Here is a 14024-nt window from a genome sequence, read left to right on the forward strand (position 1 = left end):
AAGAAAGTCATGAAATGAATCCCTGAAACTTTAGAACGCAAACAGACCTCATTTACATCCAGCGAGACAAATACTTAAGATGAAAAATGATTCCCACAGGAACGATTTCTGACCTACGAGTCTTTAACTTTTACTAAGGTCTGGGCTGTCAATCAAAATTATCCGTCAGTCCTGTTGGCTTCCTAACCTTCATGATTTTCATCATGTCAGCATGTTTCCATAAGTCAATTATTTCACAGACAGGCAGCCAACCCTTCACGCTGTGGAGCCGCGTCGACTTCCTTGTAACCTCCCCAATGAATCGGAGTTCAACTGACAACCCGTCGTCACCCGTTAGCGTGTGCTCACCACACACACACACGTGTTCACCACACACACACACACACACACACACACGTGAGCAGCTTGTAGTTTCAACTGACAACACTCACTGCCTGTAGATGCTACTGAAGATGATTGGATCATTCTTTCATCCATTTTCTGTCACTTATGCAGTCCAGGGCACATTCACTGAATTAATTATATCTTTGAAAAGATTTTGCTCTGTAATTGCTGCAATTAAAAGTCCAAAAAGTAAAGCAGGAACTTTTTTTTTTTTTAAAGAAAAAGTGAATCTGCTGATCTAAATCCTCTTCCAATAGTAAACTCTTATGTTGTTATAAAAAAATATGATTATACTGAGTTTCTAACACTTAATTTAGTTTGCAGAGAACTGAAATTCCCCTTTAATCACAGCAGTGAAGGAGCTTTAATGACATGCTCCTCATATTATTCTGTAAAACAGGCGACACAAAGGACAGACCAACATAAAGTGTGAGGAAGGTGTTTGACCTCAGAGCACTGTTCTCCCAAAATATATTCTCTTGTTGATGACGGTCTGTCAAACATGTCGCTCCAAAATCTCCCATAACTCAGGAGGGCTGAGATTTGGACACTTTGATTTCATATTTTTTGAAAACATCTGCGCTCGTTGTGTTTCTCTACTTTTTCTTGAAGTTGTTTCTCATCTGTGGATGAAGAACTTCTTCTCCTGCAGTGTCATGTTGACAGTTTGAATATGGAGGAAACAAGTGATATTACCAGCTTCTTAACTTACATCATAGAAGATGAATGCTGTGCTTTGATAAACATGAATCAGTGCAATGAAGCAGTAACATAGTATTTCTTTTTTTCATTTATTTTTTGTAATCATTATTGATAAATTCAGTCTTCATCAGCATGAGGCAGGACGCTCTGGGTGATGCAGCGTTAGAGGTCAACCAGTCTCCTCCAGAAGTAGAGCTGCTGTTGGGGGGGGGGGGTCTTAAACTCCACCATCCCCTCCATGGTGGTCTGCTTGTTGTCTGCAGCTCTGTCTCAGCACACCACTTCACCAGCTGCTGCATCTCCTTCCTGTCGGACATCTTGGTGATGAGGCCTTTCACCATGGTGTCAACTTCATCATGCCTTTTGGACGACCTACTTTTAAACATCTGTGAGACAAAGCTGCTTCACTTGAAGAAAAAAGAAACTGTTAATCTGTCATGACTTGTACAGTAATTCATGAGGAAGCTCGACTGCAGGAGTTAAATTCAGGCTGTTCTCAGCAGAGGAGGGTAACTAATGCAGACCAGAAGAACTGCTGCTTCTCCAGTTGCTGAGGTAAAAACTGTCTGTGAACTGTCGTAAACAGGCAGGTAAATTGTCAGCTGACTGAATGAGAGATGGGGTTTAATCCAGGTTGATCTCAGTAAGGCAGGAAAACTACTGACTGCTGGAGATCTACTCCAGCGAGAGCTGCGTCTAATGAACCCGGGTGTTTAGTTAACATTAAGTCAGACCATGGTCGAGTTTTTCTTTTAACCATTTCCACTGAAATACAGATTGTAAGGAGCCGTGGAGATAAATGGCTGTTGAACATTTTGGTTGCTTAAATTAATGACTTTGCGCCTTATGTCAACCACAGCAGTTTTCTTCTGGGTCAAAGGTTAGAAAGACTGCAGCTTTAACTTGTCAGGGACCAAGTCTGAGGAGGCTCCAGTCAGAATATGAGGCAGAGGTCACTGAGCGTATCACAGCTGACTTTGGGCAAAGGTGGGGAACATCCTGGACATGTCACCAGGATCTTTTCCTCTTTTATCTCCTTTTTATTTTGTTTCCATCTCCCTCTTTTCTTTTCTTTTTTTTAAAGTTTTTTTTTTAAAATTTTTTAATTATTTTTTCTTTTATATCTTTGTTTTGTCTATTAGGAAGTCTTCTACTTGAGTCCCAAATGGACTCACAGTTCATTTGGTCCCAAACTGTCTCTTTATGAACAAACATACCAGCAGCTGCAGCTGGAGTGGTAATAGAAAGAATAATAACACACGACAACTACAAATTCTGATCGTTTTAAAAGTGAGCAGTTATGAGATGGTCGGCTGATCCCATGTCGGAGGAGCTGCATGTCAGACACATTTCTTATCCTTGATGGCTACACTGCCATGTTTTAAACATGTTTTAAGGGCTGGTAGGGTGTTGTGTTCAGGCTGAGCAGCTTATTTACATGTAACTTTAGTTTCAGTCAGGTCTGTCCATCCCCAATGTTCTCTGTTAAGATTTTACTTTCAGGGGAACATCCGACCCTGAAGAAGAGAGGCCGGTGATGCGGCGTGTCTCCCAGTCCCAGGTATCAATAATCATGCACCATCTAAAGTGAGGCACCCACCATGTCCTCCTCAAAGCTGCATGTTGGACAATAATATCTGTCCTGTTTCATCTGTCAAATCAGGTCTTGTGTTCTTGTACAAGAACAGGAGACATTGTGTTGCACACTGTGTCTGCTCACAGTGTCAACTCGGCCAAGTACTCGTGGCTGTGCCTGCCTTAGGTTGTCCCCAGTTTCTTCAGGGGGATCTTACCCGTCGTAGGCGAACCAGTCTTCCATACTTGGCCTGCTTTGATTTTTCTTTCAAATATTCTAAATGTTTTATTTTACTCTTTCTATCTCCTGTCAAACCAGGTGTTTCTGCACATTGTACAAAAACACCAATGACAGCGTTCATGCACACTGTGTCTGCTCACAGTGGCGACCAGGTCAAGTACTCGTGGCTGTGCCTGCCTTAGGTTGTCCCCAGTTTCTTCAGGGGATCTTACCCGTCGTAGGCGAACCAGTCTTCCATACTTGACCCTTCAGATGTGATATTACTCTATTTGGTGTCGTCTGAACAACCAGGAACATATCAACAGCAGCTTTGAGGAGAATCTGTGCTGACCTGATCAGTGCATAATGAATACTTATGGGACTTAGGATTCTCCCCAGCAGCCTTTCTTCCTTACTTCAGTGGTCGTATGTATCAAAGAGAGACATGTGCCTGGTTTTCTGTAATGCTTTTACATTCATTTGTTCTTACATGAGCATGTCATGTTGAAACATTACTTCACGTTCAGTTTCCTTATCAAGAACAGTTTTAAACATATAAGCAGGAATTGAACTACCAACCCTGAACCACATCCACCCCTGAACAGTGATGAGCTGGATTCAGGCCTCGATGGTCAAACAGGAGGAAAAAGCAGCAAGTTCCTTCTCATTGAAACTCCAACATGTGACTGACATGCAGGTTCCCTAACTGGACTCCGACTCGCTCTCTCAAAACTGATGTCGTAGTTTGTTATATTTTTTTCCCACATACAGAAAACACTTCTGAAAATAAGAGTACAAGCGAGGTTAAATCTGGAGTCCAGTTGTAGCTTTCACCAACAGGAAATTATCAACAGACCCAAGATTTAGCGTTAGTTGTGTTTCTACAGAAAATGTGTCGGCCATTTCAATAGGAAGTTTATCAAACCTTCTTTTACAACTGATTGGCAGTTCAATTTGATGTATCAGTGAGCATCAGTGTTTACACGAAAACCAAATCCTGAGCCGAGCCCCATTTTTATGTGCAGAGATTTTATACATGTCAACATCTTTAAACTGAATTCACTTCATACCTTATAACAAAATCAAAACTATTAGCCATTATAATGCACAATTATATATGCCTGTGTCTTTACAAGGCAATACATACTTCAATGAAACTTAATGTGAAAGTATGACAAATGATGTTCTGACCAGTTCGATGCTCTGATGGCTGCTGTTGATGGCTGCAATCATTTCTTTGTGTCCGTTTCTGGCTTGTGACTGACTTGATCAATATTTATTTATTTATTTATTCCCCTGCATCAGAAATCTGACATCACGTTGTTTTTCACAGTCGAGTGCTGATTCAGTTCAGTTCAATTTAATACACAAGTCATCTCAGGGAACTTTACATAGTTCCAACAGAACCACAACATTATAGACAGGAACCCAACAATTCAACATTTCCCACATGTGACAGCTGGAAGGAAAAAACTTCCTTTTAACAGGAAGAAAGCTGATGAGTTTCATTGACCTGAGACGTCATGTGTTGATAACATGCCAGCCATTTACAGCTATAGCAATGCTGTTTACTGTCCCCTCCTGCTGTTGGCATGGACAGATTATAAAACAAGGCCTTCATAGGCATAGACTTGAAGAGGCCCCCCCACCCTTCCTCTATAGAAGCAACACCCACAGACTAAAAGACAAAACCAATACAAACGTGCTGAGGTGTTGTTAAGTATTCTAGATGTACAACTGATACAATATACATCAATAATAATAATATTTTATTATCATAGCATAGTTTCAACTAGTGCAGTTAATTCAACAAATCATACTGAACTTCCACTGTTATCAAATTTAGTTACAATAAATATAATGGTAATTACAACCACCAGTTTTGGTGATAAGAATCAGGAAGATCAAAAAATACAATAAATCTCGGTGCTACAGTAAAAGCATTGTTCTCCACAATTAGTTCAAGAAAATACTTTTCTGTAACATGACAAAATGACTTCTTTTTTATCATCAACAAACTGCACAGGGATTTTAGAAAAGAATGAAGCCATATTTAGTCATATTTATGAAAATAAATTAAATCAACTTAAATTATCATGTAATCTGTACAAGAAACTGCAGAGGATCTTTAAAGCAGAGACTGCAAACCTCTCAGTGAATTTAATTTTCACTCTGGTGGCAAGAAAAACTCAAAGCAGTTAATTTTGCACACATTCAGCATAGTAAGGCAAAGTTCACGCATAAAAATTAGGTTGTGCAAGACAAAAAGTGCATTTGCATCTCCTCATCACCAAAACATTCACATCTTATTTCAATGTTATTTGGAGTATTACTCGTAACATTTTTTTATTTACTTGCGAGAGTAATGAAGGGAAGCTAAATGTAATCTTTGCCTACCACTAAACAGAAAAGTGTATGAAAAAGAACAAACACAAACATTATCATGCTGTTGTCACTCAATTAAAAAAACAACAACAACGCTCATTCTCTTCAATGCCGAAACTTTCCCTGCAAGTCCAGGACTTTAACTGCAGACCTTCTGGTCACAAGCTTCCCTCTGTAACGTCTGGACCCTCATTAGTGCTGCTCATTCTGCAGCAGTGGTGGAGCACAATGATCTGGGCCCTTTACATTGAGACAGAACAACACACGATGCTCAGTAGTTTAGTGTCAGGGTCTTCGAGGCCGCTGGATGTTCATGAGCAGAAACTATAGGCATTTGCTGTTTGACCAGTAAAATAACAAACTTAATGATAACTGTTAGTTATCATTTTACAGTTCATTTTGAGGCATTAATGACTACGATAAATTAAGCACAATTTCAAAACCACGAGAGAGTTGGCCTGATGCTCTGTGCTTGTGAAAAGTGTTGAAAAATCGGATGTAATAATACATTATTTGTGGCTGCTCTTCGTACTTTGACAAAATGACCATGAAACAGGTTAGGAATTATATTTTGTGTTTCCAAAGGTATTAACAGGTCTTCCGTTGTTTAATATAAAGCAGTAAGTGGTGTTGAGTGCAGGTGTGCTTTGTCAAAGCCTCCATTAAACAATGTCTTCCCTTCAAATCCTGCAGAGGGAGACTTCACACCGTCCACCAACATCTTGAGCAGGCAGCACTGTGTTTACAATACTTAATATACTCTACTTATTACGCTCCCTTAGAAAGAAATAAAGACATGAAAGTTCTAAGTTCATCACAGCTTTATGCTCTTGATTTAAAGGTTAGTAATTATCTGATAATAAGTGTAATCTTTCAGACATAATGAAGATTGTCGGGTTTCTTCCCTTTGTAATGTACCCACAACATTCACTTTGAAAAACGGATGTCCACACGCACCAAACTCAATTTATATAAATAAATAATATATATAGATTATATACATTTTTATATAAATTAACATTTATATTGGTGTTTGAAAATATCTATTACACACTATGCAGAGTCCAAGGTGATGTTCAGATGTCTAATTAAAAATCTTAAACCCAAATATATTAATTTTACAATTGATTACTGCAAAACAAAGCAGAAACTATTGTTTGGCAATTTTGCTTGATAATTAAATAATTGAATAAATTCAGCACTCAATGGTACTTAGATTTTAATACTGTGCAAACAGGCATGTTTTTTTTTCTTTTTGAAGGTTTATGCTGTCACCAGTTCTGAAAATCTGATGGCTGATCAGTGAACTCCAGTATTTATAATTTCGCTGGTTCAAAGGGTGACAAAAACATATTTTAGGTAACACTTTGTGATGCAAATTTAGAAGCACATTGATTAGATTATTAATATTAGTCCAAAAGGCTCTGAAAGCTGGTGTGGAAAACAAAACCTTTCATCAAGAAATAAAATAAAGAAATATTTCATATTCATTTTTGATTTAATAAATATTTGTTGTACAAGTAAAAAAAAAAAAAAATCAACTGGCTGTTGTAGCCTCTCCCGAAAAACAGTATATATTTTTTTACAGTTCACTAATATTTGAAATGTTATGACACTTATGTTTGACAAATCCCAAGTGAGAAAATACTTGGAACTTGGTTTAGTCCCACCTCCTGAAGGGTGCTGATATTTAGCAGCCAGGATTCGTCTCTAGAAGGAGTGCTAGCGGTGGTATCAGCATATCATTGAGTATTACATTCTGAATTTCTAAAGTGACAGAAAACACCAGGATGTTGCTGATAATCAAAACCTACATTTGTTTTAATCAAGAAAACAGCCATTCAAATTTTTTGAATTAAAAACCTAGCATATGGCCGCATTGTGTATGAAACACTGGAGGAATTTTAATTCGAAACTAGAACTTTTAATCTGAAATGGATAGATAAAGTAGTGATATTCGGCCGACTTGCGGTAACTTCACTCCTTTACCCACGTGAACTGAGTTTGTGAGAAACAACCAGCTTGTATTGTCCGAGTTAAGGGTGGCATAAATTCAGCAAGCACTATACATTTTTTTAAACGATAGGCAAAACTGTTATTCATGATGAGTTAGATATTCACATACTTTTGTGGTTGGCTGCAACAGTCGTGTCGATAGCCGCAGGTGTTGCGGTTGATGTTAACGTTGTATCAACGATGTTAGCTTTCTGCTTCTGGCCTGCATTTACTGTTTGGGTGAGATTTGACTTTCGGAGCTCTGCTGTGTTACCGTCTGACTCTACTTGGTCTTATTTATGATCTTTAGGGGCCAAGCCAACATCACTGTAAGATTTATGTCATATTTATTTTGCTGCCTTCAAATGTAGTCGTATATTCTGTGATCATGAGAAGAGTGCATATCAATAATGTCATATTAAGTCTTAGAAAATCGCAGTTGTAAGAGTTTTTCTTTGTAATTTAATAATATGGCTGAGGAAACATTTTAATGTTCCCAAACGGCATTATCGTCTCCCTCTATCATTGTGCCTTTTTATTACGGCACCTGTTAGCTGGTTAAATTGTTAGTCTGTGATGCTTCTAAACGCTGTCCATGTTGACATTGCAACAACAGTGTTCTCACCACTTCACTCTTTGAACATCAAGCATGCCGTGCACATGACTTCCCACGTCGCAACCACAAGCTCATCAGTTCCTTTTGAAGGCAGCATCAGACTACCCGACAACATAGAAAAGCCGACAGTGAGAACAGGTGAGCGACACCTGGTGAACTCTGGGTAATGCAGTTTATTTAATCACTGAAGAGTGACATTTTTTTTATTTTTATTTTTTATCGACAGCTTGTAAAAGTGCTGATATGGAAGAAAATGTCACAGTGCACCAAAGAGTAAAAATGTAGACGCGCAGGTGGAAGGCTGCGTACTTGGTAGCGGCTGGTAGGTTTCCGCAGGGGAAAAGGCTTTTGTGGGTGAGACTGTACATTTCTCAAACCCAGACTCCACCCAGCTTTATGTACCTGCTACTTGTGGACCCTTTCAAACCACATCCACTCAAACACACACAGCCTTTACCCACTTGGGAGTCGTGGCACTGAGGCCCTGACGAGGAGTGAGGCTGACACATGCCAGCAGAGAACTCCATGCCTCCCCCACTGGCAGTACGAACAATCAGTTCCTCAAAGGCAGCACCGGCTGAGGGGGGGAGTCGAGGGCTTTTTCTCCCCCAAAGCTCTTCTGCGTGATTACTTCCTTGGAGTGCGCACTCCTGAACTTTCAACAGCTTTTTGCTCACTAATATCAGTGCTTCCGCAACTTCTGACTCAGAGAGCAGACCTATTGTCAAAACCACAGAGCCAGTATTGTCCTTCAAGCTTGGAGGCCTTGGCAGTCACACTGCCGAGCAATTAACCCAGAGTGACCACATACATTTCTACTCGTTGTTCTTATTTGTTGAGCGGTGGGGGGGTTTACAGTATTTCAAAATGTAACAGGCATTTTTACTCTTTGATACACTGCATTTTAGAAGAACAAAAAGTCTGTAGCCTACTTTATGGTGGAGCAAAAAAATCATAGCAACCATGTCAAGAAGTTTGCAGGGTCTGCATGACGGCAGGTTTTCACTGCGTGCACATGATATCAGTAGCATTGCAGAATTAGGGCAGATTATCCAAAACTTCTTTTGATTTGAGAAGTATTTTTGGAAGAGGTTATAAGGTTTGAGGCCCGGAGGATTAAAAGAATAAGGAACATGAATCAGAGCTGCTATTAATAACACAAAGTACTCATCACTTTTCTCACACAGACCATCTGTCTCTCAACTTGGTGGGTGATTTCTTCCCACCACATCCAGAGGCTGTTGTGTATATGAGAGGATTTTTCTGTATAATGGTGGCTGCAGAGCTGAGATGTCTGTTTTATAGGCTGATTTACCACAATGATGAGAAAGTGCTAACCTGCAGGTCCTCGCCTCTATAAAAGGATTAGCCGAGTCCGGCACTCTTACATAACTGCTGCAAGCTCTTGTGCTGAACAAATGATTTTACATGCTGTGCTCCAGCAAGTTTAACTGGCAACAAAAAAAAATGCTCAAAAAAACTGTTCAACCTTTTAACGGCAACTAACACAGTTAATCACACTGACATTGCAATTTCTTGATTTTTTTTTTTTTTTTTTTTCTCTAGTGCCACCATTTTGTGTTTTTTTTAGTGAAACGTTGAAATGTATCACAGTCAACAAAAACCTTAACAACTTTATTAAAGTAACACTTTATGACTAAGTACTAAACAAAACTACAAAACGAATGTCAACTTTATTGTTGATGATGTTTGACTCAGATATTATGGTTTTTATTTTCAAATTAGTGTGGTAAGAAGAGAGAAATTGTTGTCTCAAAAACATTTCCACTGTGACGTGTTTTGAATAACATCAAAACACTCAAACCACTGACTCATGTTATGATTTATAGATAGCTGTATTACTGAGGCTCTGCCCAAAACTAAATTATCATGAGGTGACACTTTGGTTAGCTCTAAAAAGTATTATTCAAATCATCATCAATGCGGGAGATTTAAGCTAAGTTTTGGGGTGGCCAATTCATAAACCTGAATCTGATTAGTCAAATAGAAAAGTATCCAATCCTGGCATTACTCCACAGATGTTGAAAGAATGGGAAGGAGTGGGAAAATTAAACAGTGCATTACACGCAATCATTCAAGATATGGAAATCTTTCCATCCTTGAGGCTACACCAAGCCTAGAAGACAATAAGCAAACATTAGTGTTGGGAAACACAAGACATTGTGATTTCAACTAAAACATAATTCTCAATCATTTTGTATCATTGAGTGTCATTGAATGCACCTCTGAGGAGAATTTGTCAAAACTTTATCAACTTCAAACTGGTGCCAAGAAAATGAAGGCAACAAACTGTAAATTTCTCTAGGTTGTGGAGAATGTGAACAACCAAAAACCAAAAGCTGCCTGAAAGGAAGTTAGAGAAACTGGCTAAAAATCAAACAGGAAATATGGACCTTAATATTAGAATACTGACTATCGACAAAGCTACTGGTGCAATCTCGTCTTTGCCTCTTGGTGAAAACATTAGTCAGGTGTCAGAGGTGTAAAACTGTTTTCCCATCATCATCATCATCATCAGGACATTTGTACTTTTCTTCTTCCTCTTCTCTGAGCAGGAGTCCGTGCAGAGTTGCATCTGGCAGAGCGCTCTGAATATGAGCATGTTCCCTCCTGAGAAAACCATTTATTGAGACTTAACCGTGACTAAATATATCACAAGATGGAAGTCATTGGGGATGTCAGGGGCACAAAGCAGGCTGGGTAATTTAATGTGACAGCAACCCCCTGACCCAACATCCCACACCCATCCACACAATCACACACACACACACACACACACACACACACACACACACACACACACACACACACACACACACACACACACACACACACACACACACACACACACACACACACACTTGACCTTTTCCATCTTCCCTCTGTGTTCTTATCCAGTATGTGTACGGTAATGTGCTGCACGTTACACCTTCAACACCAGAGAGGAAGGTTTAGTCGGCACCATCTGACAGGATTAAATATAAGAGCACTGATTTTGTTTTTGTAATTTATGGCAATTAGCAGTCATGGCAGGACAAAGTTAGTACTTTTGGCCACTTTCCAACAACGGCTAGTGTTTAGTAAACCATTTTACGCTTCAGATGTTTTATCAGCCATTCATAAGAACAATCTTACGGAGCTCCAGAATGGCCACAGAGAAAAAAAAAATAATAATCGTGTGCGCGAAATAGTATTTCGTTCCAACGTTTTAATTATGCGCACGAGATAAGTGTATCTTATCGCAAATCACAACAGGCTTTCTCTTTTCAGCATGAAGTGCACTTCATTGCCTTTTGCCAACGATATAATCCACAAACTCTCCATATCATCGTTTTTGCCTTTTAATAACAATAATCCTTTGCCTCCCTTGCATCACAGCTGTCCTTAGTTAACAGTGTTGTTGTCAGTGTAGCCACCACAGACAGACTGAATAATCAATGACATATTTAGAGGCACCAAAAATCGAACACAGACACAAAGTACTGCTGCAGCAGCAGCTGCAGAGATCGCTGGCGGTATGCTGTTCTTTTAATACCAGTACATACGATGGGCCCAAAGTAGATATCAGAGCTGGACTCAACGGAGTTGCTGTTGCTGCCGACTAATCGATGACAGATATGGATATAGTTGGTATTAAACACGGCATGTGCAGCTGGATTGCAAAAAAAACCAACATCTGCTAGTTTTCCTCAGTGCACACATACACTGTCATTTCAGACAATCTAAAGATAGATGATACTCCGACGTCTCCGTCAATAATATAAACAGCCCCCCTAAAAAAGTATTATGGTGTGATAATAGCAATCATTTACTCACTCAATGTATTTATACGTAGTATAGTGTCTGTATTAGCCATTTTGGTGCCTCGAAATATGTCATTGATTATTCAGTCTGTCTGTGGTGGCTACGCTGACAACAACACTGTTAACTAAGGACAGCTGTGATGCAAGGGAGGCAAAGGATTATTGTTATTAAAAGGCAAAAACGATGATATGGAGAGTTTGTGGATTATATCGTTGGCAATATGCAGGTGCAGTGCACTTCATGCTGAGAGGAGAAAGCCTGTTGTGCTGTGCTGTTTCTATATATTAACGTATTTTGTGCACACAAATTAATTAAAACGTACGAACGAAATAATTAAAAGGTGCAAACGAAATGCTATTTCGTGCACACGAGATAGTAAATCGTGGCCTTGATTTTTATATCTCGTGGCATCAATTTAGTATTTCAAGCACACAAATTAACTTATGTGCGCACGAGATAGTAAATCGTAGCCCCGATTAAGTATTTTGTGCGCACGATTACATTTTTTTCTCTCTCTATGGCCACTCAAACTTGGGGTTGACAGGTTGTGAACATTTTTTGTTGTTGTTTGGTCTTAATCTAAAGTAGGATTATTGATTATTGATAAATCTTTAATGGGTTTTTTTAGAATAAATAATCATCAAGTCTTCAGTATATAGTTTAATGACTAATTTAAAAGAGTTTTGATAATCCAGTCTTTGATTGTACTTTAAATGTCAATGAATGGGTTTGGTTCCATTGTTTGAAAGCCTCACATGACAAAGTGGTTCAACCAGTACATTTTTTATTAGCCATATTTGCAGTGACTCTAAGGATAGTGATGGTCCAGACCAAGCAGCAACTTATCGTGAAGTCACCCACTGGTTTGTGAACTGCTGTTTTTTTGAACCCTTGAGTTTGGCATTTCAGCCGTCGCCATCTTGGATCTTTTTTCGCTTCAGCTGTATTTTGTATTTTGTGAACTTGAATACCATACCTGCATATCATCAGCATGTCAGCATTGTGAGACAATTTGAAGTACAGCATGACAGAGTTGATAGTCTGGCTGTAGTCTGACCCAAAATGAACTAACCATTACCTTCTAATTGATCTGCAGAGCAATAGAAAAGCATTTGTTTGTCATTAATGAAAACATAAAACACAACTATTTAAGCCGAAAACAACGTATTTTAAATTAGTATTGAAGGACAAGTTAGAACACCCAAAATGCTGGTAATAATCTCATCATCAGTCATCTCATGCAGAACTACAGCAAGCAGCACCGGAGGTCAGAGTTGTCACTCCACCTCACTTTATTTTAATGTTGTTGTTTGTCACATTTCCACATCTCAGCAATTAACTTGGTGAGTACAATTTAATTATCAGTGGTAGTACTGCTGACCAAAACTAAAACAACTACAGCGGCTGCTGGAAACCCACATTTTCCTTGAACTGTGCACTTGTTCAAAGGCCTTATTGTGCGGAAAATTCAAGGCTTTTCAGGAAACCAAAACACCCAAACCCACTCAGGCCCTGGGAGGCGCTGAATTGGGACACAAGTGGAGAAGAGGAAGGACACTTTAGATTTTTTTTCTTTAGGAAGCAGCGCTGTATTCCAATGTACTCACAGAGGCTCCACTGTTTGGTGCCCAGAGGAGGGAGGCAAGACAGGCGGAGAGGCCCCCTTCTCCACAAAATGAAGCATAAACACAACAATCCCTTTATTCAGCATTTTGGACCTGCCATCTGAACAGCAGCTCGTCGTTAAATTAACATCACAGCAGGCGCGCGCCCTGGCCCTTGCTTCCCGGGGCATTGTGGTGCACTCAGGAGGAAACTCATTCTTTGAGGGGATACCAGGTCAAAAAGCAGGGGTGGCATGGACTCTTCCTAGTAGTCTTGGCATTGAGGAATGGGAATAGTCGCTGTGCCGCTGTGCTAGTCCTCGCTAGGCCGAATGTTGAAAGGACAACCTTTTAATCCCTGGCAGCCGTGAAGGACAAAGACAGATTTGCTTTTTGTTTTTGATGTTGTGCCACTTTCTCGGCACATCCACCTCGAGGACAGGGCTGTAGTCCGCGCCAAGGCCTCTGACCAAGGGTGAGGCTGCAACACATTTCACTGCAGAGAGGCCGAGGCTGTGTTGGCCCAGCCTGGACTCATGCATTGTGCACCTGCTTGGGGGGAAGTGTCTTGAATAAATTCCCCCAATGGTTTTTCAATAGAAAGATTTGTATGTTTGAAGTGCACTGCCTGGCTCAAGCAGGCAAACATAAATTAGCTCCTGAGCAGCACTGAAACTCTGTTTAAGTAATACAGAAGCTAAATTACTTCAGAGGCATT

Source organism: Brachyistius frenatus, unplaced genomic scaffold (genome assembly GCF_029030835.1).
Source record: "Brachyistius frenatus isolate BFR_SWC_R1_liver_20210118 unplaced genomic scaffold, ASM2903083v1 Contig_19, whole genome shotgun sequence".
Classification (NCBI taxonomy): domain Eukaryota; kingdom Metazoa; phylum Chordata; class Actinopteri; family Embiotocidae; genus Brachyistius; species Brachyistius frenatus.